We start from the raw sequence: 23,305 nt of genomic DNA, 5'->3' as shown, positions 1-23,305 counted from the left end.
GGGTCAGTACTGAGGGAGTGCTGCACTGTCAGGGTCAGTACTGAGGGAGCGCTGGCACTGTCAGAGGGTCAGTACTGAGGGAGAACCGCACTGTCAGAGGGTCAGTAGTGAGGGAGCGCTGCACTGTCAGAGGGTCAGTACTGAGGGAGTGCTGCACTGTCAGGGTCAGTACTGAGGGAGTGCCGCACTGTCAGGGTCAGTACTGAGGGAGCGCTGCACTGTCAGAGGGTCAGTACTGAGGGTGTGCCGCGCTGTCAGGGTCAGTACTGAGGGAGCGCTGCACTGTCAGAGGGTCAGTACTGAGGCAGCGCTGCAGTGTTGGAAGGTCAGTACTTACAGGTGGTTGCTTTGGGTAAATTATGGAACCATACTCTTGATCGTAGCTCAATACTCTGATTATCAATGTCAGAACTCAGCAAGCAGAAAGAATGAATGAAACACTTTGACACCAGGTAATTATAATGCTGAAACGACTTATTACATTGGCCTGAGAGAGCCTCGTGCCTCGATTTAACATCTCCTTTATTGGTTAATCTCTGTGTGACTTGAATCAATAAAGGTGTACAAACTGCTCACTCAAAATGAAATGTGGGTGGGGAATGTTTTTACAGGAGCTGTTTCTCAGAATCAAATTATTGCAACAGGTACTGTCCATGTAAGTTGGCACTGTGAACAGTATTCAGTAAGATGGACTGAGGTGTGTGTCTGTCAATACGGGGGGCGCTGCAGTGAGTCAATCATCACAGGTGACATGAAACAAACATGGAAACCTGGGATGAGAGTTAATGTGGAGAGAGTGAAGAATCTGTAATCGTTCTCCTTGGAGTAGAGATGTTGTAAATCATAGAATGAAATTACACAGAGTCCGCCTTTCAAATACATATCCAATTAATCACAATTTCCGTTCTCTTTCCACAATACTGCCAATATTTCCCTCAAGATTTATTTCAATTCCCTTTGGAAAGATGCTGCTGAATGAGATTCTAACACCTTCTGAGCATCATAAGATCTCGCTGTATAAATAATAATTCTCATATTCTTCCTATGTGGTCCTGTTATTGATGATCCTAATTCTGTGTCCTCTGATTAACCATCCTGCTGCCTCTGGACACATTTGTCCTGACTTTCTCCTCGTGGTAACTCTCAGACAGCCTCTCAGCTCCAAGGAGAACAATCCCAGCTTGTCCAGCCTCTCCACATTAACGATAATCCTTCTCATCTGTTCTGCTGCCTCTCCAAGACTTGACATCCTGACTAAAGTGTTGTGGCCAGAATTGAACACAATCCTCAAACCAAGACTGAAGCAAAGAATGATAAACATTTAGTGAAGCATTTCTTGCCTCTGCACTCAACACCTCTACTGATTGAAGATACAAAATACGAATCTCAATTCTCATCCATTTATCAATGTATTCTCTCTCTTGCTGCCCTTCTGATTCTCAGCGTTACAGTAATTTCTCCATTCCAGGGGTGTGAGAGCTGAGGTGTTCAGTCACACTCCTCCTGAATTAGGAGATTAGATTTCAGAGCACGGTAAGGCCATTGGGCCCCTCAATCCTGTTCCAGCATACAGTAAGATCACGGCAGCTCTCACTATGGCCTTGACTCCACTCTTTGCAGCTTCTAGTGTTCACGAGGTGAACCTATTCCAAAGATTGCGATCCTGTGAGAGGTCAAGTTTTTTAGAAACATTTTTGTTGAATTTTACATTTGTACATTGTACCGGAGCTGTTTGAAATGGTTATTATTTACAATTTTCATGCTTTTTCACCAGAATTGGTGAGTTTTCCCCCATCCACCGACTCCATCCTGGAGGTCGACAGGATGTACTCCGAGGCCCTGACCGTAGAGCTTCTGGCGGAGAGCAAAAAGCTACAAATGGACTTTAATCTGCTATCCACCACGAAGGCAGTGCACCAACTCCGCCAGACACGGTGGACCTTTTATGAACACGGAGAGAAGGCTAGCCACCTGTTGGCTCACCAGTTGAGAAAGCAGGCAGCCACGAGGGGAGTAGCCCAGGTAAAAGACAGCAGAGGCGGACTGGTAGCTGAACCAAAAAAAAGTCAACCAAGCATTTGAGGCCTTCTACCGGCGACTGTACATCTCTGAGCCCCCGTTGGGGACTTGGGGATAAAACGGTTCCTCGATAGATTGGACATGCCAATCGTGGGGAAGGATAGATGGAGGGAGCTGGAAGCACCAACAGGACTCGATGGGATCCTGGCAGATCTCTGCATAAACCCGCACCAGCTCACGTCCCACACCTAGGGAAGATGTTCGCCGACTCACTAACGAGGGGCACCAAGCCTCCTGCTCTAACACAGGCCACCATACCGCTGATACCCAAAAAAGACAAAGACCCAACGGAATTTGGATCATACAGACCCATCTCGCTGCTCAATGTGGACGCGAAAATACTCACAAATGTCCTGGCCAAGAGACCGGAGAACTGCGTACCAGAAGTGGTCGCAGAAGAACAGACGGCTTCGTCAAGGGTAGACAGGTACTGTGAACATAGGACAGCTGCTGAATATGATACTGACCCCATCCGGGGAGAGAACACCACAGGTGATCGTCTCCCTAGATGCAGAAAGGGCCTTTCGACAGAGTCGAGTGGATGTACCTCATTGAGTTGCTGGAGTGGTTTGGACTCGGGACGGGGTTCACCTCATGGGTGAAACCCCTGAACAACATCCCCAAGGCGAGCATTCGGACCAACTCCAACAGCTCTGAATACTTCCAGTTGCACAGAGGCACCAGGCAGGGCTGCCCGCTGTCCCTGCTCCTGTTCGCCCTGCCAATCGAGCCGCTGGCGATCGCTCAGCGAGACGCGAGAGGTTGTATGGGAATCTGAAGAGGAGGCTGAGAGCACAGAGTCTGACTCTATGTGGATGACCTGCTACTCTACAACTCTGACCCGCAGAACGGCTGCAAGGAAATCATGAAGCTCCTGGAAGAGTTTGGAGCCTTCTCGGGCTACAAAGTTAATCTGGGCAAAAGTGAGGTATTCCCGGCGCACTCGAATGAGGGACAGAGCTGGAAGGTCTCCATTCAAACTAGCTCAAATCAAATTCCACTCCCTGGGGATCCAGATAGCCCATGACTAGACACGGATCCACAAGTGGAATCTGACCAGTCTGGCGGAGGAAGTTAAAAATGACCGACAGAGATGGTATTCGCTCCCGCCATCCCTGGCGGGGAGGGTGCAGACAATCAAGATGAACGTACTGCCAAGGTTCCTCTTCCTCTTTAGATCCACACCGATCTTCATCCCCGAAGCCTTTTTCCAAAGATTTGAAAAAATGATTATCTTGTTTTTATGGGGGTGAAGAATCCAATAATCCCTAAGACAACACAGCAGAGGAGAAGAAGCATGGGCGGCCGAGCCCTCCCGAACCCACAATACTACCACTGGGCAGCCACATCAGAGAGGGTGAGGGATGGATGAGGGAACTGAACATGGAATGGGTGAGGATGGAGGAGTCCTCCTGCACGGGAGCGACCCTCCGAGCTCTCACCACGACAGCGCTCCCATCCCCGCCTGTAAAACACACATCCAGCCCAGTGGTGGCACCAACACTGGAACCAGGGACCAAGAACCTGGAACGAGATGAGACAACTTGGGCTTAACCGAGATGTCCGCTATGTCCCCCACCTGCAGCAACCACGGCTTCCCACCAGTCATGCTAGGCGCCACCTTTAAGAGGTGGAGCCAGGACGGGGGCACACTAGCGATTTGGGACTTTTACACGGGAGACAGACTTGCAACTTTGGATGGGTTGACGGAGAGACTGGAGCTACCGAATGGACAGCAGCTCCGACACTTACAAGTCAAAAACTTTCTCCGCAAGCAGAAAGATATCATCGGCCCTGAGAGACACAATGCTGGAGGAGCTATTGGATGCGGACAGTGTCTCATTGATCTTTATGTACCCGCGAATGGCCTCTCTCACTCGCTCCCAGATCTCCTCATCCGCTAACAGCCCTGTATCTGGTCTCCACTGTTGGCGCTCGGACATTCCCGTGTCTGCCCCTAGGTCTATCCAGTGTGGTGCATGATCTGAGACCACAATTGCTGAGTACTCAGTGTCCTCAACCCCTGCTAACAGTGTTTTATCTAGCACAAAGAAATCTATCCTGGAGTACGCCTTATGTACGTGGGAATAGAATGAATATTCCCTGCTCCTTGGTCTCTCAAATCTCCTCAGATCTACCCCTCCCATGCGCTCCATGAACCCACGCAGTTCCTTTGCCATAGCTGATAGCTTCCCCGACCTAGCACTCGACCGGTCTAGCCTTGGGTCCAGGACCGTATTAAAGTCACCCCCCATGATCAGCCGGTGTGAGTCAAGGTCTGGGATCTTCCCCAGCACCTTCCTGATAAACGCGACATCATCCCAGTTTGGGGCCTATATATTCACCAGCACCACTGCCATTCCCTCTAGCTTCCCGCTAACCATAATAAATCTGCCTCCCGGATCTACCTCTATCCTCCCCACCTCGAATGTCACCCTTTAATTAATCAGGATAACCCCCCCACCCTTGTTTTAAAGTTCACTCCTGAATGAAACACTTGCCCGACCCATCCCTTCTTTAATCTAATTTGGTCTCCCAGCTTCAAGTGTGTCTCCTGTAACAGTTACTGCTTTTAACTGTCTCAGGTGTGCGAACACACAAGCTCTCTTAGCCGGCCCATTCAGTCTACAAACATTCCATGTAACCAGTCTGGTCGGGGGGGCTTTTGCCCCCCTCTCCTGTCGGTCAACCAAGACCTTTCCTCGGCCAGCTCCTAGCCCGTGTTCCGCACCTCACTTGATCCGCCCCTCGGCGTCGACCGCCATATGATCTCCATCTTCAGTCTCCTAATTGTCCCTCACCCATCAGCAGTACCTCCCCTCCCGCCCTCCCTGTTCCCCCTCACTTTGTCGTTCCTCATTTTGCTCCCATAAACCAGCTATCCAGCTAGTTCAGCATCTCCCACCCTCTGGCGTCAAAAAGCCTGCCGACTGCCAGATTCTATCACACCTAGCAATAACACAAGCACTCAAAACAGTAACAACAATCCCGAAAAGCAAACATACCCTCCCCCAACGTGCAGGCAACAAAGCAAACCCCTCCCCCTTTAACCGATTCTTATCAGTCCTGTCACCTTCAAAAGAAGAAGCTTTAAGCAGCTTAAGCGAATTTATGCATGCAAGAATCAACCATCCTTCTTGCAGAAACTAAAACACCCCATCGAATTTTAAAAGTTCTTCCCTCTATCCAGTACATGAAACAATAAATCAAAATCAAATTACACAAAAAGAGGGGGAAAAAATTAAAACACCAAAACCCATTTCTTCCCGAATATCGCAACTTAACTCACAGAATTAAAAGACAGAAATTTTAAACAAGACTGTCCCTTCCCCCAAACGCAGACCACCACAGTTTGAGTTTAAAAGTCATTACACCAGATTGCCAGGTTCTACCCCTCCCCCTTTGACCGATTCTTATCAATCACATCACCTTCAAAGAGAATTAAACACAATAGAGGAAGATTCAAGCAGCTTAATCAAAATTATGCATGCAAGAATCAACCATCTTTGTTACAGAGAATAAATCAAAATCAAATTACACAAGACAAGAGAAAAGAAAAGAGATAAAAACATTTTTCTAAAAATAAAACACCCAAATCCTTTTCTTCCCGAACATCACAACTTACCTCACAGAATTAAAAGACTGAAATTTTAAACAAGACAAAGCAGAACACAGAACCATTTTTCTCTCCTCCCCGCCACTCCATCCCTTCCCTCAAACTCAGCCCACCACAGTTGGAATTTAAAAGTCCTTAAGCCAGATTATTGTCTTTCATGAAAGTAACCACCTCTTCCGGAGAATTAAAGTACAGCTCCCGGTTCTCATAGGTCACCCAAAGATGCGCCGGGTATAACAGTCCAAATTTAATGTCTTTCTCAAACAGGGCCGCCTTAACTTTGTTAAAACTTGCTCTCCTCTTTGTGAGTTCTGGTCCCCAGTCTTGGTACACCCGGATCTCTGATTCTTCCCACATGTACCGTTTTGTCTGCCTGGCCCACTTCATGATACGGTCCTTGTCGAGGAATCGACGTAGCCTCACCACCATGGCCCTTGGGGGCTCACGACCCAGGGGCTTACATACGAGCATCCTGTGCGGCCGGTCCACCTCCAGCGGCTTGTCAAACACATCGGCCCCGACCATCTCCTGCAAGATCTTCCCCACATACACTCCCGCATCTGATCCCTCCTTCCCGTCTGGCAACCCGACGATTTCGGATATTTTGCCTGCGAGACCGGTTCTCCAAGTCCTCCACTTTATCTAGCAGTCGTTTCTGGCTGTCCTGTAGTATGCTAATTTCCAAAGCCATCGCAGTGGACTCCTCCTCTCATTCAGTCACCAGCTCCTGCAACTTTAGAATCTCCTGTCCCTGGATTGTCATTTTCTCCTCCACCCAGTCAACCACCTCCTTAATCGAGACCACCATCTGGGTTACATCTTCTGTAAACTCTTTGCGATGCCGGGCGAACTTCTCACCCAGGTACTCGACCCATTGCTCCATTGACCAGTGAGCTGGCGTGGACACACTTTGTCCATTTACCACTGAGCTCAATGACCTCTAATTCTTGCTTTCACTCATCTTTTGGTTTCTTCTTTTGCGACTCTTATTTGGACATGATTCCATAAATTTAGGGTCACCTCCTTTTCCTCTCCCTTCGATCAACTTATGTTGAGAGATTTTCTGAAAAATCCGGCTTCAACACCATTAAAAAAAACACCAAGGGTGAGGGCTGCTGAATGTGCGACCGTTTACTCCATGGCCGCCACCGGAAATCACCTTTGCTCCCGAATCGCCCGCCAGAGAATCCTGCTCGGCTGGCGATCAGCAGCTCCACCCACAGCTGCAGACTGGCTGGCAGATCTGGCAGAATTTCTCCATCTGGAGAAGATCAAGTTCACCATCCGAGGGCATCCACAAAGCGTGGGGGCCATTAATCAGCCTGTTCCAAGATGGGGGACTGACAGGAACCACCAGGGCCACACAGAGCAGACAGGAACAAGGGAGGGGGGTGAGAGGCAGGAGGGGAGGAACGTAAAGAGACACCAGACGAATATCCAGGGAAGGATCAAAGAGAAGGCCAGAGGGCACCCAGATGGCACAAAGCCATAAGAAGAAAAACAAGATGAACGATAGGCAATAACATCTCCGATGGAAGACAGGGCCTAAGGCGGAGACCGGATAACAGAAAAGGGGAGGAGGGTGGAGAATGAGGGGGTTGGGGTGGGGATAGGATCATAGAGTTTACAGTGCAGTAGCAGGCAAATCGGCCCGTCGTGTCTGCACCGGCACTTGGAAAGAGCTGACCCCCGTAACCCGTGGGGTTGGAGAGGGGGGTGAGGGTGTTGGGTGGGTGGATGGGTGGGGGGTGTGGGTGGTCGGCTGTTGCCATGGTGTGCGGTCTGTGGCCGTACTACCCGATTCCCACGCCCATCTAATCAGTGAAGTGGGCGGCTATCAGCCTGTCCCGTGCCCGCTGGGCCAGCCGGTAACGATGGACAGCCACTCGCCTGTGTCTAGCCCATCTGCCCTGACCATTGCCCCCATCCCCCTCATCTGGGGAGGACTGCGCCTCTTCCTGCTGCTCCTCCACTCCGCCCTCCTCTGCCTGCGGCACATCGCCCCTCTGCTGGGCTATGTTGTGCAGGACGCAGCACACCACAATGATGCGGCCGACCCTATCTGACCGATACTGGAGGGCGCCCCCAGAGAGGTCCAGGCACCTGAAACGCATCTTCAGCACGCCAAAGCACCTCTCTTATCACTCCCCTTGTCGCTACATGGGCATCATTGTGGCGGTTCTCCGCCTCATTGCGTGACCTCCGTATAGGCGTCATCAGCCACGATCGCAATGGGTAGCCCCTGTCGCCCAGCAACTAGCCCCTCAGCCGGGGATGGCGTCCCTCGTACATGCCGGGGATGGATGACCGCGACAACACGTATGAGTCGTGTACACTGCCAGGGTAACGGGCGCAGACGTGCAGGATCATCATGCGGTGGTCACAGACCACCTGTATGTTCATCAAATAGGTCCCCTTCCTATTGGTGAACACGGCCCTGTTATCTGCAGGTGGCCGCACGGCGACGTGCATCCCATCAATCGCGCCCTGGACCATGGGGAACCCGGCCACGGCAGAGAAGCCCACGGCCTGGGCATCTTGGCTGGCCCGGTCCACAGGGAAGCGGATGTAGCAGTGCGCCATGGCATATAGGGCATCTGTCACTGCCCGGATGCACCGATGCACCGATGTCTGCGATATGCCGGACAGGTCCCCACTCGGTGACTGGAATGACCCCGTTGCATAAAAGTTCAGGGCCACCGTAACCTTGACGGACACGGGGAGAGGGTGTCCCCCGCCAGTGCCACGCGGTGACAGGTGTGCCAGCAGGTGGCAGATCTGTGCCACGGTTTCCCGCCTCATCCGGAGTCTCCTCCTGCATTCCCGGTCCGTGAGGTCCTGGTATGACTGCTGGGGCCGGTACACACGGGGCGCCCTCGGGTGCCTCCGTTGCCGTGGGGCCGCGACGTCCTCCTCCCCCTCCTCGTCCTGTGGGTCAGGTGTCCCTCCAGCCTGGGCGGCTGCCGCCTGCCCCTCTGCGGCATCCTGCGCCGCCTCTCTGGCACGCTCCTCCTCCTCCTCATCCAGGGCAACATAGACATTAGCGGCTGCCGCCACGGCGGCCAACATCGCTGGATGATCGGAAAACATGACGGCCTGGTTGGGGTGGGGGGGGGGGGGGGGAAACGATGACATGTCATCATTGCCCATATCCCCTTCTCCCCCCAGCCAGGTGGCATGGACCGCATGGGTCCAACTGTAGGAGGCTGGCACCTGGCCAGGTGGACCAACTCACTTGCCCTCGCATCCCCCTCCCCGGCACGGGCCCCCCATCATCCTCCCCAGCACGGACCCCCATCCCCCTCCCCGGCACGGGCCCCCCAACCTCCTCCCCGGCACGGGCCCCCCCCCATCCCCCTCCCCGGCACAGACCCCCCATCCTCCTCCCCGGCACCGGCCCCCCATCCCCCTCCCCGGCACGGACCCCCCATCCTCCTCCCCGGCACTGACCCCCCCCCCCCATCCACCTCCCTGGCACGGACCCCCCATCCTCCTCCCCGGCACGGACCCCTTCCTCCTTCCCGGCACGGGCCCCCCATCCTCCTCCCCGGCACGGACCCCACCCCCCCCCTCCCCGGCACGTGCCCCCCATCCTGCTCCCCGGCACGGACCCCCCATCCTCCTCCCCGGCACGGATCCCCCCCCATCCCCCTCCCCGGCACGGACCCCCCGTCCTCCTCCCCGGCACGGACCCCATCCTCCTCCCCGGCACGGACCGCCCCACCTCCCCGGCACGGGCCCCATCCATCCCCCTCCCCGGCACAGACCCCCCATCCTCCTCCCCGGCACGGCCCCCCCCCCATCCCCCTCCCTGGCACGTACCCCCCATCCTACTCCCCGGCACTGACCCCCCTCCCGGCACTCCCCCGGAGCCCAGCCCACTCTAACCACCCCCCCCGCCGCACGCACACACACACAACCCTAGACACACCTCTCCCCACACATTCAGACTGCGGCCACGCCATCGCCTGCCCAGCGGCCAAACCCCAGGCCGTCACTCACCTCCACGCTGGTCGGCGTGAACCTGGAGCACAGGTTGACGCCGATTAAAAGGAGGTTTGATTTACGTCGACGTGACCCGTCATCACGTCGACGGGACTTCGGCCCATCCGGACGGGAGAATATCGGCAGGCCCAAAATCGGCTGCCTTGCGCACACCCGTGCCATTCTCTGACGGCTGCGGCGCCATTAACGCCCCGCTGACTTTTCTCCCTTCGGAGACTTCGGCAACTGGCGGGGGCGGGTTCACGGCGGCCAACGGCCATTCTCCGACCCGCTGGGGGGTCGGAGAATGACGCCCCATATACGGAAGATGAATCAGCGTGTATACCATAGTGTTATTCACGTAAAAGTGCTGTCTTGATGTGAAAATGGAGACCTTTACATATGCAGGCGGATGAAAAGTGAGCAGAAGTTAATCAAGTAGTCTTGCTGGTAGGGTATAGAAAGGCGGTATTGCGAGTTGCACATGAGGTACCAGTGGGAGGTCATTTGGGAATAAGGAAAACTCAAGCTAAAATCCCAAAACATTTTTAGTGGCCTGTACTAGATAAAGATGTAATTAAATTTTGTCAATCATGTCACACATGTCAAGTGATAGGGAAACCTCAAGCAGTGATAAAACCAGTGCCCTTAATACCCATTCCAGCATTTGAGGAACCTTTTACAAGGGTCCTAATTGATTGAGTAGGACCGCTTCCTAAAACGAAAAGTGGGAATCAATATCTTTTGACGATAATGGATGTCTCTCCTAGGTTTCCAGAGGTCTTTCTAGTATGCAATATTACAGCTAAAAAGATTATGGAGGAGTTACTTCAATTCTTTACTAGATATGGACTACCCACAGAAATACAATCGGATCAAGGATCAAATTTTACCTCAAGGTTATTCAAAGAAGTTATGGATAGCTTAGGAATAAAACAATTTAAATCAACTGCGTACCATCCAGAATCGCAGAGAGCATTAGAAAGTTGGCATCAGACATGAAAGACAATGTTGAAGGCTTATTCTCACGATTATCCAGAGGATTGGGATAAAGGAATTCCATTCGTACTGTTTGCAATTAGGGATGCACCTAATGAGTCAACCAAATCCAGTCCTTTTGAACTAATTTTTGGTCACGCGGTAAGAGGACCACTTAAATTGATCAAGGAAAAATTGGTGAGTGAGAAATCGGAGATTACATTATTGGATTATGTGTCAAATTTTAGGGAATGATTAAACAGAGCAGGTGAATTGTCTGGACAACATTTAAAAGTTGCACAAAATGTGATGAAACAGGAAGCGGACAAGAAATCCAAAGTTCGTAGTTTTGCCAGTGGAGATTGAGTTTTAGTGTTGTTACCAGTGGTAGCTTTAAAAGCTAGGTTTTGTGGACCTTATCAGATTAAAAGGAAATTAAGTGAGGTGAATAATTTGGTAAAAACAGCAGATAGCAGGAAGACTCACCAAGTGTGTCATGTGAATATGTTTAAAACTACTTTGAAAGGGAAGGAGAGAAAAAGGAGGAGGTTTTAATGATTCTAACTCAGTGACGAACCAATCCAGATGACTGTGAATTTGACATACCTCAAATCAAATTGGAAAATGATGCTCTTAAAAATTGGGATAAATTGTTGAGTTACCTTCCAGAGGAAAAACAAACTGACCTGAAAGAGTTATTGATATCACGTGGGCAAGTTTGTAGAGGTACATTGGGAAGTATTAAAATGGCTATACATGATGTAGATGTGGGAAATGCTGTTCCAATCAAACAACATCCATACAGACTTAACCCTTTAAAATTGGCACAGGTTAACAAAGAGATTGAGAGTATGCTTAAAAATGGCATAATTGAAGTGGGTTGCAGCCAATGGAGGTCACCCATAGTGATGGTACCAAAACCAGACGGTACCCAACGGTTGTGTGTGGATTATAGAAAGGTTAATGCAGTTACAAGAACGGACTCTTATCCTATCCCACGTTTGGAGGATTGCATTGAGAAAGTGGGACAATCCGATTTTATTTCCTAATTGGATTTACTTAAAGGTTTTACTGGCAGGTACCTTTATCAGAAAGGGCGAAGGAGATTTCAACTTTTGTGACTCCAGATGGTATATACCAATCAAAGTTATGCCATTTGGCATGAAAAATGTCCCAGCCACATTTCAGCGGTTAACTAACAAAGTCATTTCAGGATTACCCAATTAATCCTCCTGAAGTCGATCGAATAACTCCATCAGATGTTTTAAATGTTCTTTCCATGTGTGGTATACATCGACGATGTGGTACTTTTCAACCACACATGGAAAGAACATTTAAAACATCTGATGGAGTTATTCGATCGACTTCAGGAGGCGGGTCTGATGATAAACCTAGCCAAAAGTGAATTTGGAAAAGCCCAAGTCACTTTCCTTGGACATACAATTGGACAGGGTCAAATGGTCCCACGGGATATGAAAACAAAAGTTATTGGGGAGTTTGCGATACACTTGACACGACGGGAAATAATGCGATTTCTTGGGATGAGTGGATTTTACCGGAAATTTGGACCGAATCTTAGCAGTGTGGTCACTCCACTGACGGACATGCTCAAGAAGCGTAACAAATTCCAGTGGACAGCAGAGTGTCAACAGGCATTTGACGGCCTGAAGGCTGTGTTAACCACTGCTCCTGTGTTAGACATCCCAAATTTGAGCAAACCTTTCAAAGTGGCTGTTGATGCGAGTGATGTGGGTGTATGTGCGGTGCTTCTACAAGATGACGACGAAGGGCTAGAGCGGCCTATTGGTTATTTTTCAAAGAAATTGAATTCTCACCAGAAAAGGAGAAGGAGACTTTGAGTTTGGTGCTGGCTTTGCAACATTTTTACATTTATGTGACCAGCAATCCGTCTGACACTATTATATACTGATCATAATCCGTTGACGTTTTTGGAGCGATTCTGGAACAACAATGCAAGGCTGTTTCGCTGGAGTTTATAGTTACAGCCATTTCATTAAAAAATAGTACATGTGGCAGGACGGGAAAATGTGATAGCCGATGCTTTGTCAGGAATGTGATGAACAGAAGCAGTTTCAGTTGGAGGAGGAAGAAAATGAACAATATTATTATACCTGTTTGCGTGTTTTTTTAAACAAAAAAGTATATTTACTGTGTGTATTTCTTAAAAGATAGTGAAAAGGTGAAAGATGAAACCATCTTGAAGTTGATGGGTTTTTTTTTCTTGGGGGGAGGCGTCATGTGAGAGTACCTTTAAGAAATGGGTGTGTATTCTGTAGTGGGTGTCCCTTTAAGAAATGGGTGTTTATTACAGCAGTGATGTCAGAGAGTGGGTGGAGCTGGGCTGTCTGTCAGCTTTTTACTTTCATTTTAGGCTGTTTGCTGCAGGGTGTGTTTTAGTTTCGCTTTTCAGAGCTGGTTAGCTGCAGTCAGAGCCAGGGGGTGTATTAGTCTCTCTCTCTGCAATCTAAAGACTGTAAATCGATCCTTTGGTGATTTAAAACTAATAACTGCTCAATAGTGAATTTAAACCTAATCTTTGTGTTAAAAGGGTCTTTTGTCTTCTGAATAGGGCAGCACGGTAGCATTGTGGATAGCACAATTGCTTCACAGCTCCAGGGGCCCAGGTTCGATTCCCGGCTTGGGTCACTGTCTGTGCGGAGTCTGCACATTCTCCCCGTGTGTGCGTGGGTTTCCTCAGGGTGCTCCGGTTTCCTCCCACAGTCCAAAGATGTGCGGGTTAGGTGGATTGGCCGTGATAAATTGCCCATAGTGTCCAAAAATTGACCTTAGTGTTGGGTGGGGTTACTGGGTTATGGGGATTAGGTGGGGTTACTGGGTTATGGGGATAGGGTGGAGGTGTTGACCTTGGGTAGGGTGCTCTTTCCAAGAGCCGGTGCAGACTCGATGGGCCGAATGGCCTCCTTCTGCACTGTAAATTCTATGGTAATCTATGGAATGTTGTTTGGGGAATTTATGAAGGATTACTTAGTGCTGTATTCTTTGGGGGTTGTATTTGAATTGATGGTTGCTAAGATGTTCACTGTATGTTTTAAGAAGGTTAACTTGAGTTCATAGAATAAACATTGTTTTGCTTAAAAAATACTTTTCCATTTCTGCTGTACCACACCTGTAGAGTGGGCCGTGTGCTCCCCATATCACAATCTATTAAAAGTTGTGGGTCAGGTGAACTCCATGATACACTTTGGGGTTCTCTAAACCCTGGCCCATAACAATTGTGGAAAGAGAACGGAGATTGTGATTAATTGGATATGTATTTGAAAGGCAGACTCTGTGTAATTTCATTCTATGATTTACAACATCTCTACTCCAAGGAGAACGATTGCAGATTCTTCACTCTCTCCACATTAACTCTCATCCCAGGTTTCCATGTTTGTTTCATGTCACCTGTGATGATTGACTCATGGCAGCGCCTCCCGTATTGACACACACACCTCAGTACATCTTACTGAATACTGTTCACTGTGCCAACTTACATGGACAATACCTGTTGCAGTCATCTGAATCAGAGAAACGGCTACTTTAAAAACATTCCCCACCCACATTTCAGCTTGAGTGAGCAGTTTGGACACCTTTATTGATTCAAGTCACGCAGAGGTTACTGAGGCTTTCTCAGGTCAATGTAAAAAGTCGATTCAGCATTCTAATGACCTGGTGTCTAAATGTTTCACTCATTCTTTCCGAATTCTCATTCACTCTTGCTGAGTTCTGCCTCTCTAATCAGAGTATTGAGTCAGATCGAGAGAATTGTTACATAATTTACCCAAAGCAGCAGTCTGTAAGTGCTGACCTTCCAACACTGCAGCGCTCCCTCAGTACTGACCCTCTGACAGTGCGGCACTCCCTCAGTACTGACAATCTGACAGTGCAGCACTCCCTCAGTACTGACCCTCTGACAGTACAGCACTCTCTCAGTACTGACCCTCTGACAGTGCAGCACTCCCTCAGTACAGACCCTCTGACAGTGCAGCACTCCCTCAATACTGACGCACTGATCGTGCAGCTCTCCCTCAGTACTGACCCTCTGACAGTACAGCACTCCCTCAGTACTGACCCTGTGACAGTGCAACTCTCCCTCAGTACTGACCCTCTGACAGTACAGCACTCCCTCAGTACTGACCCTGTGACTGTGCAGCACTCCCTCAGTACTGACCCTCTGACAGTGCAGCACTCCCTCAGTACTGACCCTCTGACAGTACAGCACTCCCTCAGTACTGACCCTGTGACAGTGCAGCGCTCCCTCAGTACTGACCCTCTGACAGTGCAGCACTCCCTCAGTCCTGACCCTCTGACAGTGCAGCCCTCCCTCAGGACTCACCTTCCGACTGTGCAGCACTCCCTCAGTACTGACTCACTGAGCCGTAAGGCAAGAAAGTTATACACCAGTTAATTTGGCACGGGTGCAGAGCACAGTTTAGTGATAGGGTCTTGGGCACAAATCTGTATATATTTGTTCATGTTAAACACCTGTTCACACTGTTGCAACCTCCTCGGTGCTCTGCCTGATGGGTTTGAGTGATGGGCTGGTCTGGGCTGGCCAGAGAGCTGGTGCGGTGGGGGGGGATGGGAGAAAGTTCATGGTGGGGTGCAGGCCTGTGGGTGAGAGTGAAACAATGCGGCCCCAAAGCCCCTCTGCCTCGCTTACCCCTAGCTAATGTCCAACCTCCAGAAAACAAGTTTGATGAAGTTAAAGCCAGACTCATTTTGCAAAGAGAACTGAGGGACTGCTGTGTGCTCTGATTTACGGAGACATGGCTCACTCCTGCTTCACTGGACTGTGCCCTACAACCAAAGGGCTTTTCGATCCACAGAATGCACCGTACGGCAGCCTCAGGCAAGTCTAGGGGAGGTGGGGTCTGCCTCCTAATTAACACCTCCTGGTGACTAGATGTCGCAACATTGGAGAGTTTCTGTTCCCCGGACCGAGAATACCTGACGCTAAAATGCCACCCCTACTACCTTCCGCGGGAGGTCAGCTTTGTTATCCTGACGGCAGTTTACATCCCACCCCATGCGAATGTGAAAATCGCATTGGACGAAATATTCACCACCATAAATAGCCTTGAAACAAAACATCCCGAGGCCTTGTTCATTGTCGCTGGGGACTTCAATCAGGCCAAGCTCAAGAGCGTACGACCAAGTTACCACCAACACCTCACCTGTTCCACCAGAGGCCCAAACATCCTGGACTACTGCCACACAAATATCAAACATGCCTACTGCTCTATCGCCCGGCCACACTTTGGCAAATCTGACCACAAGGCTGTGCTCCTGCTCCCGGCTTATGAACTGAAGCGGGAGAATCCGTCAAAGAAAGTCGGGCATTGTTGGTCTGAAAAATCGGATGATGTCCTACGGGACTGCTTAGGGCTAGTGGACTGGTCAGTATTTAAAAACTCTGCAACCAGCCTGAATGAGTTACGCCACTACAGTAACTGACCTCATTAGTCAGTGTGTAGAAGACTGTGTGCCAAAGAAGCAAATCCGCGTGTTTCCCAACCGGAAACCCTGGATGAACAGGGATATCCACTGCTTGCTGAAGTCAAGGTCTGAGGCGTTCAAGTCAGGCGACCCTGACCTATACAGGAAAGCCAGATATGAGATCTAAGGAGATCCATCAAAAATGCCAAAAGACAGTACCGGACCAAGCTCGAGTCCCAGGCTAGCCACACGGACCCCCACCGACTATAGCAAGGTCTTCAAGACATAACGGGCCACAAGATGAAGGCATGTAAAATCACCGGCTCCAATGCACCCCTCCTGATGCGCTCAACACATTCTATGCACGCTGTGAGCAAGAGGTCAGCGAAAGCAAGCCCTCCACCCCAGAAGCCTCAGATGAACTTGTATATAAGATCAGCATTGCAGACGTCAGAGCAGCCTTCTCGAAGGTCAACCCACGGAAAGCCACTGGCCCGGATGGGGTACCCGGATGAGCACTCAGGTATTGCGCAGATCAGCTGGCGGGGGTATTCAACATCTTCAACCTCTCTTTACAACAGTCTGAGGTCCCTATCTGCTTCAAGAAGACGGCCATCATCCCTGTACCAAAGAAAAGCCAAGCAGCGTGCCTTAATGACTATCGTCAAGTGGCTCTGACATCCATCATCATGAAGTGCTTCGAAAGGTTAGTCATGGCACAAATCAACTCCAGCCTCCCAGACTGCCTTGATCCACTACAGTTTGCCTACCGCTGCAACAGGTCCACAGCAGACGCCATCTCCATGGCCCTGCACTCTACCCTGGAACACCTCGATAACAAAGACACCTATGTCAGACTCCTATTTATCGACTACAGCTCAGCCTTCAACGTCATTATTCCTACAAAACTCATCTCTAAACTCCGTGGCCTTGGCCTCAGCTCCTCCCTCTGCGACTGGATCCTGCACTTTCTAACCCGCAGGCCATAATCAGTAAGGATAGGCAACAACACCTCCTCCACGATCATCCTCAATACCGGTGCCCAACAAGGCTGTGTCCTCAGCCCCTTACTATACTCCATATACACCTATGACTGTGTGGCCAAATTCCCCTCCAACTCGATTTTCAAATTTGCTGATGACACCACCGTAGTGGGTCATATTTCAAACAATGACGAGACAGAGTGCAGGAATGAGATAGAGAATCTGGTGAACTGGTGCGACGACAATAATCTCTCCCTCAATGTCAACAAAACGAAGGAGATTGTCATCGACTTCAGGAAGCATAGTGGAGAACATGCCCCTGTCTACATCAATGAGAACGAAGTAGAAAGGGTCGAGAGCTTCATGTTTTTAGGTGTCCAGATCACCAACAATCTGCCCTGGTCCCCCCATGCCGACACTATAGTTACAAAAGCCCACCAACGACTCTACTTTCTCAGAAGACTCAGGAAATTTGGCATGTCAGCTACAACCCTCACCACCTTCTACAGATGCACCATAGAAAGCATTCTTTCTGGCTGTATGGATTCTGCTCAGCCCAAGACAGCAGGAAACTACAAAAGGTCTTGAATGTAGCCCAGTCCATCACACAAACCAGCCTCCCATCCATTGACTCTGGCTACAATTCCTGCTGCCTCGGAAAGGCAGCCAGCATAATTAAAGCCCCCACGCACCCCGGACATACTCCCTTCCACCTTCTTCTCTCAGGAAAACAATACCAAAGTTTGAGGTCACGTACCAACCGACTCAAGAACAGCTTCTTCCCTACTGCCATCAGACTTTTGAATAGACCTACCTCGTATTAAGTTGATCTTTTCTCTGCACCCTAGCTATGACTGTAACATTATATTCTGTAGTCTGTCCTTCCTTCCCCATGCATTGTTTGTATAGCATGTATAAACAATACTTTTTACTGTATACTTATACATGTGGCAATAATAAATCAAATCAAAAAAGGTTTGTATCAAGGAGGGGGTTGCAGGCGGAGGGGTGGCCGGGAAGGGAGGGGGGGGGGGGGGGGGGGGTGTTGGGATGCAGTGTCCGTCTCCTGGCCAATCCCACCCCCGAGTCGGTGAATCTGGAGGCAATCAGAGTGTCCCATGCGCATTGGCCCTGGCTCACATGTTGTGTGCCCTCCCTCGCCTGCCTCGGCTCCATATCAGCACAGTTTGCTTCACAGCGCCAGGGTCCCAGGTTCAATTCCTGGTTTGGGTCACTGTCTGTGCGGACTCTGCACGTTCTCCCCGTGTCTGCGTGGGTTTTCTCCGGGTGCTCCGGTTTCCTCCCACAAGTCGCAAAAGATGTGCTATTAGGCAGTTTGGACATTCTGAATTCTCCCTCAGTGTACCCAAACAGGCGCCGGAATGTGGCGACTAGGGACTTTTCACAGTAACTTCATTGCAGTGTTAATGTAAGCCTACTTGTGACAATAAACATTATTATAATTATTATTCTATCCTCCCCATCTTCGCCCTCCCCCGCAACCTCCTCGTCGGACGAGGCCTGGCGTTCATCCTCCTCCTCCAGCACATCGCCCCTCTGCTGCAGGATGTTGTTGAGGACGTAGCAGGCCGCCACGATGTGAGCGACCCTCTCAGCACCATACTGCAGGGCCCTTCCAGAGCGGTCCAGTTACATTGTCGGCCACTGGCCTTGGCGCCCATCCCTGGTACCAGTGGTACCATTGGCTGGCGCTGCTCTTCCCAGCATTATGCTCCATGGGACCCGTCTGGCACCCACAAAGGGGCTACAGTGGACGTTGCCCTGAATGGGCTGCCTAATGCCCCACCGGCGGTGGCGGCCAGTTTGGGGGAAAATTACAGTCTGCACCCTCCCCGCCCCTGCTGCGGGGCGGGGAGGGTGCAGACTGTAAAGATGACAATCCTCCCTAGATTTCTGTTCATCTTCCAGTGCCTCCCGATCTTTATCCCACGGTCCTTCTTCAAAAGGACTGGCAAAATCATTATGTGTTTTGTCTGGGCGGGAAAATCCCCACGGGTGAGGAAGGCGATGCTTGAAAGGAGCCGCAGCGAGGGGCGCCTGGCATTGCCGAGTCTGATCAACTACTACTGGGCGGCTAACATAGCCATGATAAGGAAGTGGATGGTGGGTACGGGGTCTCTCTGGGAGTGATTGGAGGCGGCTTCGTGCAGGGGCACCAGTTTGGCAGCCCTGGTCACGGCTCCCCTACTGCTATCGCCGGCCAGGTACTCCACCAGCCCGGTAGTGGGGGCGGCCCTGCGGATAAGGGGCCAATGGGAGGAGGCATGTGGGGGCGGGGGGGTGGTGGTGGTGCGTCTGTTTGGGCTCCAATCTGTGATAACCATCAATTCGCCCCCGGGAACATGGATGGAGGGTTTCGAACATGGCAGCGGGCGGGGGTGGGGAGGGTGGGCGATATGTTCCTGGAGGGTAGCTTTGCGAGTTTGAGGGGCTTGGAGAAGAAATTTGGTCTGGGAAGGGGAAATGACTTTAGGTACTTACAGGTACGCAGACAGGTCCCCTCCTTCCCACGCCTCCCGCCAATGGGGATCCAGGACAGAATAGTCTCTAGAGGAGAAGGAGGAGAGGGTCGAGTCTCAGATATCTACAAGGTGCTCATGAAGGGGGAAGAGTCCCAGACGGAGGAACTGAAACTCAAATGGGAGGAGGAGCTTGGCGGGGAGATGGAGGACGGGCTGTGGGCGGAAGCTCTGAGTAGGGTAAATTCAACCGCAACATGTGCCAGGCTTGGCCTGATTCAATTTAAGGTCGTTCACCGGGCCCACATGACGGTAGCTCGGATGAGCAAATTCTTTGGGGTAGAGGACAAGTGCGCTAGATGCGCGGGAGGACCAGCAAACCATGTTCACATGTTTTGGGCATGTCCTAAGCTTGGGGGTACAAGAGGGATTTGCGGGGGGTCATGTCCCGGGTGCTGAAAACAAGGGTGGTGGTGAGTCCAGAGGTGGCAATTTTCGGGGTTTCGGAAGGCCCGGGAGTCCAGGGGGAGAAAGAGGCAGATGTTCTGGCCTTTGCTTCCCGAAAAGCCCGGCGACGGATACTGCTGGCATGGAGGGACTCAAAACCCCCGAAGAGTGAACTAAGGCTTTCGGACATGTCAAGTTTTCTGGGGAGGGAAGAATTAAGTTCGCCTTGAGGGGATCTGTCCTGGGGTTCGCCCAAAGGTGACAACCATTCATCGACTTCTTCGCGGGAGAGTGAACGTCAGCAGGAGCGGGGGGAGATTAGGGTAGAGTAGGAGGGATAAATAGGCGGGTAGTGTCGAGGGGAGAGGAGCGGGCATGTGCAGTATGGTTTGATTGAAGTAGTGGTTTTATATTGATGGTTTTATATTAATGTTTGCACATTTCTGTTAGCTGTAACTGTTTACAATGCGAAAAAAAACCTCAATAAAATTGTTTGTTAAAAAAAAGAAAAGGAAGAGAAGAGAGATGCCAAAAAGAGAATGGGAGCCAAATGCTCCGCCAGCATTTTGGGACCACCCTTGAAGTCCTAAACCTTTCACCCACTTCCCGGAAATGGTGCCTCTCAATTCTATCAGGATTAAAGTAAAGATACTAAACAACCAATATTCCCATCATAAACAGGGAGAAGAAAAGACCGCCACCTAGCACACAGCACAGCTATCATAAATGAAGTCCCTGTGATTCTTAAGGAAAAAACATTTGAGATAGTGCTCAATTATTAACACCTCCCAACAACCTGATAAATAATATAAGATCAGACAAGATGCATTATAACAGGGAGAAAGTCCAATTATTTAAACGAGCTGCAGACGGTTAGTCCAAAGCCTCGCCTTCTGTGGACATCACATAGACCAAGGCAGCAGGCAGATTATCGAATGTCTGCATGGAGTGGTGGGATATCACCCTCAGAGTTGCAGGATAAAGCAGGGCAGATTCACGCCATCTGCATTGAGCTGTTTTCTAACTTCCTCGAAGCCTCTACGCTTCTGCTGTGTCGCCACCGAGAACTCCTGGAAAAATGAGATTGTCACATCCTCATGGAGCCAGGTCCGGATCTATGAACTTGTGAAAGGGAATGATTACGGGCCTGGGATGTTCATAGTTCCTAGGCCTCAAAGACACAGACGGTCAATACTGAGGGAGTGTTGCATCTTCTCGGGACATACTATGGCCTAAGATTAGGTCAGCATGTGCTGCATAAACTTGACAAAAGAAGGATCAAAAAATGAGCAGAGCCAGAGCCTGTGGAAAAGCTGCTATTCCCGTGAACGCATCACGTGATCACCCGAAATGGACATTTAACAGAACCATTCATCAATGAGTGGGAACTGCTTCTCCAGCAGCAACATTGGCAATAAATTTATGATACTTGCCAAATGATCCAGAGATAAGGAGAACTATTTCTATTCATCACGTTGATGTGATCTGCAATACGTTGTCTGAAATAGAAGCAAATGAAAATGATTTGGACAACTAATCGAAGGGGATACTTACACAGGTTTAGCAGAAAGAGTAGGGGAGACAAAGTCATTGTGCAATGGGCTGAATGGCCACTTTCTCTGTCGTGCTGTTTCTCAACCTATTCCTTGGAACTGCTTGTTGGTTAAAGCAATGATTTCCTCACACGGACATCTACACATTCTGGCAGTGATCTCCAGGCACCACAATGGAGATTGTGTCTCAGCTTTCACTGGAACTGATGTGCTGCAGGGCAACAAACCGGTTTTTGATAAATATCCTGCGTAAACTTGTTCTCTGCCCCAAGGTTTTATTCAGCAGTTCTGCATTCCTCACATACTCCTTTAATGATCAGACTTGGGAGTGTCAGGAAATATTTGGACAAATGCACCGTCTCCTCTCTCAGGTGGATTGGGAAAGATCCCACATCCTGAACAAACGGTCTGGTTGAGTGGGTCTCAATCTCTCTCTCATCTCTGAATCTGAAGGTCAGGAGCTCGAGAATAATACAAACTCGAACCACATAATATAGCACCTCATGCTATGGTTCAATCATGCCCAGGTCCCTCAGTACCAAAATAATACAATACTGCTGCATCTCTTGTGTTTAACCATGCAACAATTCAGTGCTCCCTCAGTACTGACCCTCTCTCTGACAGTGCATTCTCCCACAGTATTGACCCTCTCTCTGACAGTGCAGCTCTCCCACAGTACTGACCCTCTCTCTAACAGAGAGTTGCAGGATAAAGCAGGGCAGATTCACTCCATCTGCAGTGAGCTGTTTTCTAACTTCACCGAAGCCTCTGCACTTGTGCTGTGTCACCACCGAGAACTCCTGGAAAATGAGATTGTCAAACCATCAATGCAGCCAGGTCCCACCACACCTCACCACCTCCAGAAACTTCTGGAGATCTATGAAGCTTTGAAAGGGAAAGATTACGGGTCTAGGACGTTGATTGCTCCTAGGCCTCAAAGACACAGACGGTCAAAGCTGAGGGAGTGTTGCACTGTCAGATGATCAGTACTGAGGGAGTGCTGCACTGTCAGAGGGTCAGTACTGAGGGAGTGCTGCACTGTCAGAGGGTCAGTACTGAGGGAGTGCTGCACTGTCAGAGGGTCAGTACTGAGGGAGTGCTGCACTGTGAGCGTCAGTACTGAGGGAGTGCTGCACTGTTAGGGTCAGTACTGAGGGAGTGCCGCACTGTTAGGGTCAGTACTGAGGGAGCGCTGGCACTGTCAGAGGGTCAGTACTGAGGGAGTGCCGCACTGTCAGGGTCAGTACTGAGGGAGCGCTGCACTGTCAGAGGGTAAGTACTGAGGCAGCACCGCACTGTCAGAGGGTCAGTACTGAGGGGGTGCCGCACTGTCAGAGGGTCAGTACTGAGGGACTGCTGCATTGTCAGAGGGTCAGTACTGAGGGAGTGCTGCACTGTCAGAGGGTTAGTATTGAGGGAGTGCTGCACTGACAGAGAGTCAGTACTAAGGGAGTGCTGCACTGTCAGAGAGTCAGTACTGAGGGGCTGCACTGTCAGAGGGTCAGTACTGAGGGAGTGCAGCACTGTCAGAGGGTCAGTACTGAGGGAGTGCTGCACTGTTAGAGGGTCAGTACTGAGGGAGTGCCGCACTGTCAGGGTCAGTACTGAGGGAGCGCTGCACTGTCAGAGGGTCAGTACTGAGGGAGTGCTGCACTGTCAGAGGGTCAGTACTGAGGGAGTGCCGCACTGTCAGGGTCAGTACTGAGGGAGCGCTGCACTGTCAGA

The 23,305-nt window shown here is 50.4% G+C and overlaps 1 long non-coding RNA gene across 2 annotated transcripts in view; it reads right to left on the bottom strand.

The window, feature by feature from the left end:
- LOC140411568 (uncharacterized) overlaps positions 1–21,765 on the bottom strand; it is a 66,802-nt gene extending 45,037 nt beyond the window's left edge. Inside the window, exon 1 of one of the 2 annotated variants that reach the window (XR_011940866.1) lies at positions 21,582–21,765. This is a non-coding gene — a long non-coding RNA (uncharacterized lncRNA). Of the gene's footprint in view, positions 1–337; positions 404–21,581 lie in introns of those variants that run through there. The other variant, XR_011940865.1, reaches the window with a different exon arrangement.
- Positions 21,766–23,305: the final 1,540 nt, after the last annotated feature.

The sequence above is a fragment of the Scyliorhinus torazame genome, chromosome 4 (genome assembly GCF_047496885.1).
Source record: "Scyliorhinus torazame isolate Kashiwa2021f chromosome 4, sScyTor2.1, whole genome shotgun sequence".
Classification (NCBI taxonomy): domain Eukaryota; kingdom Metazoa; phylum Chordata; class Chondrichthyes; order Carcharhiniformes; family Scyliorhinidae; genus Scyliorhinus; species Scyliorhinus torazame.
This window is presented reverse-complemented; position numbering and strand designations above follow the sequence as displayed.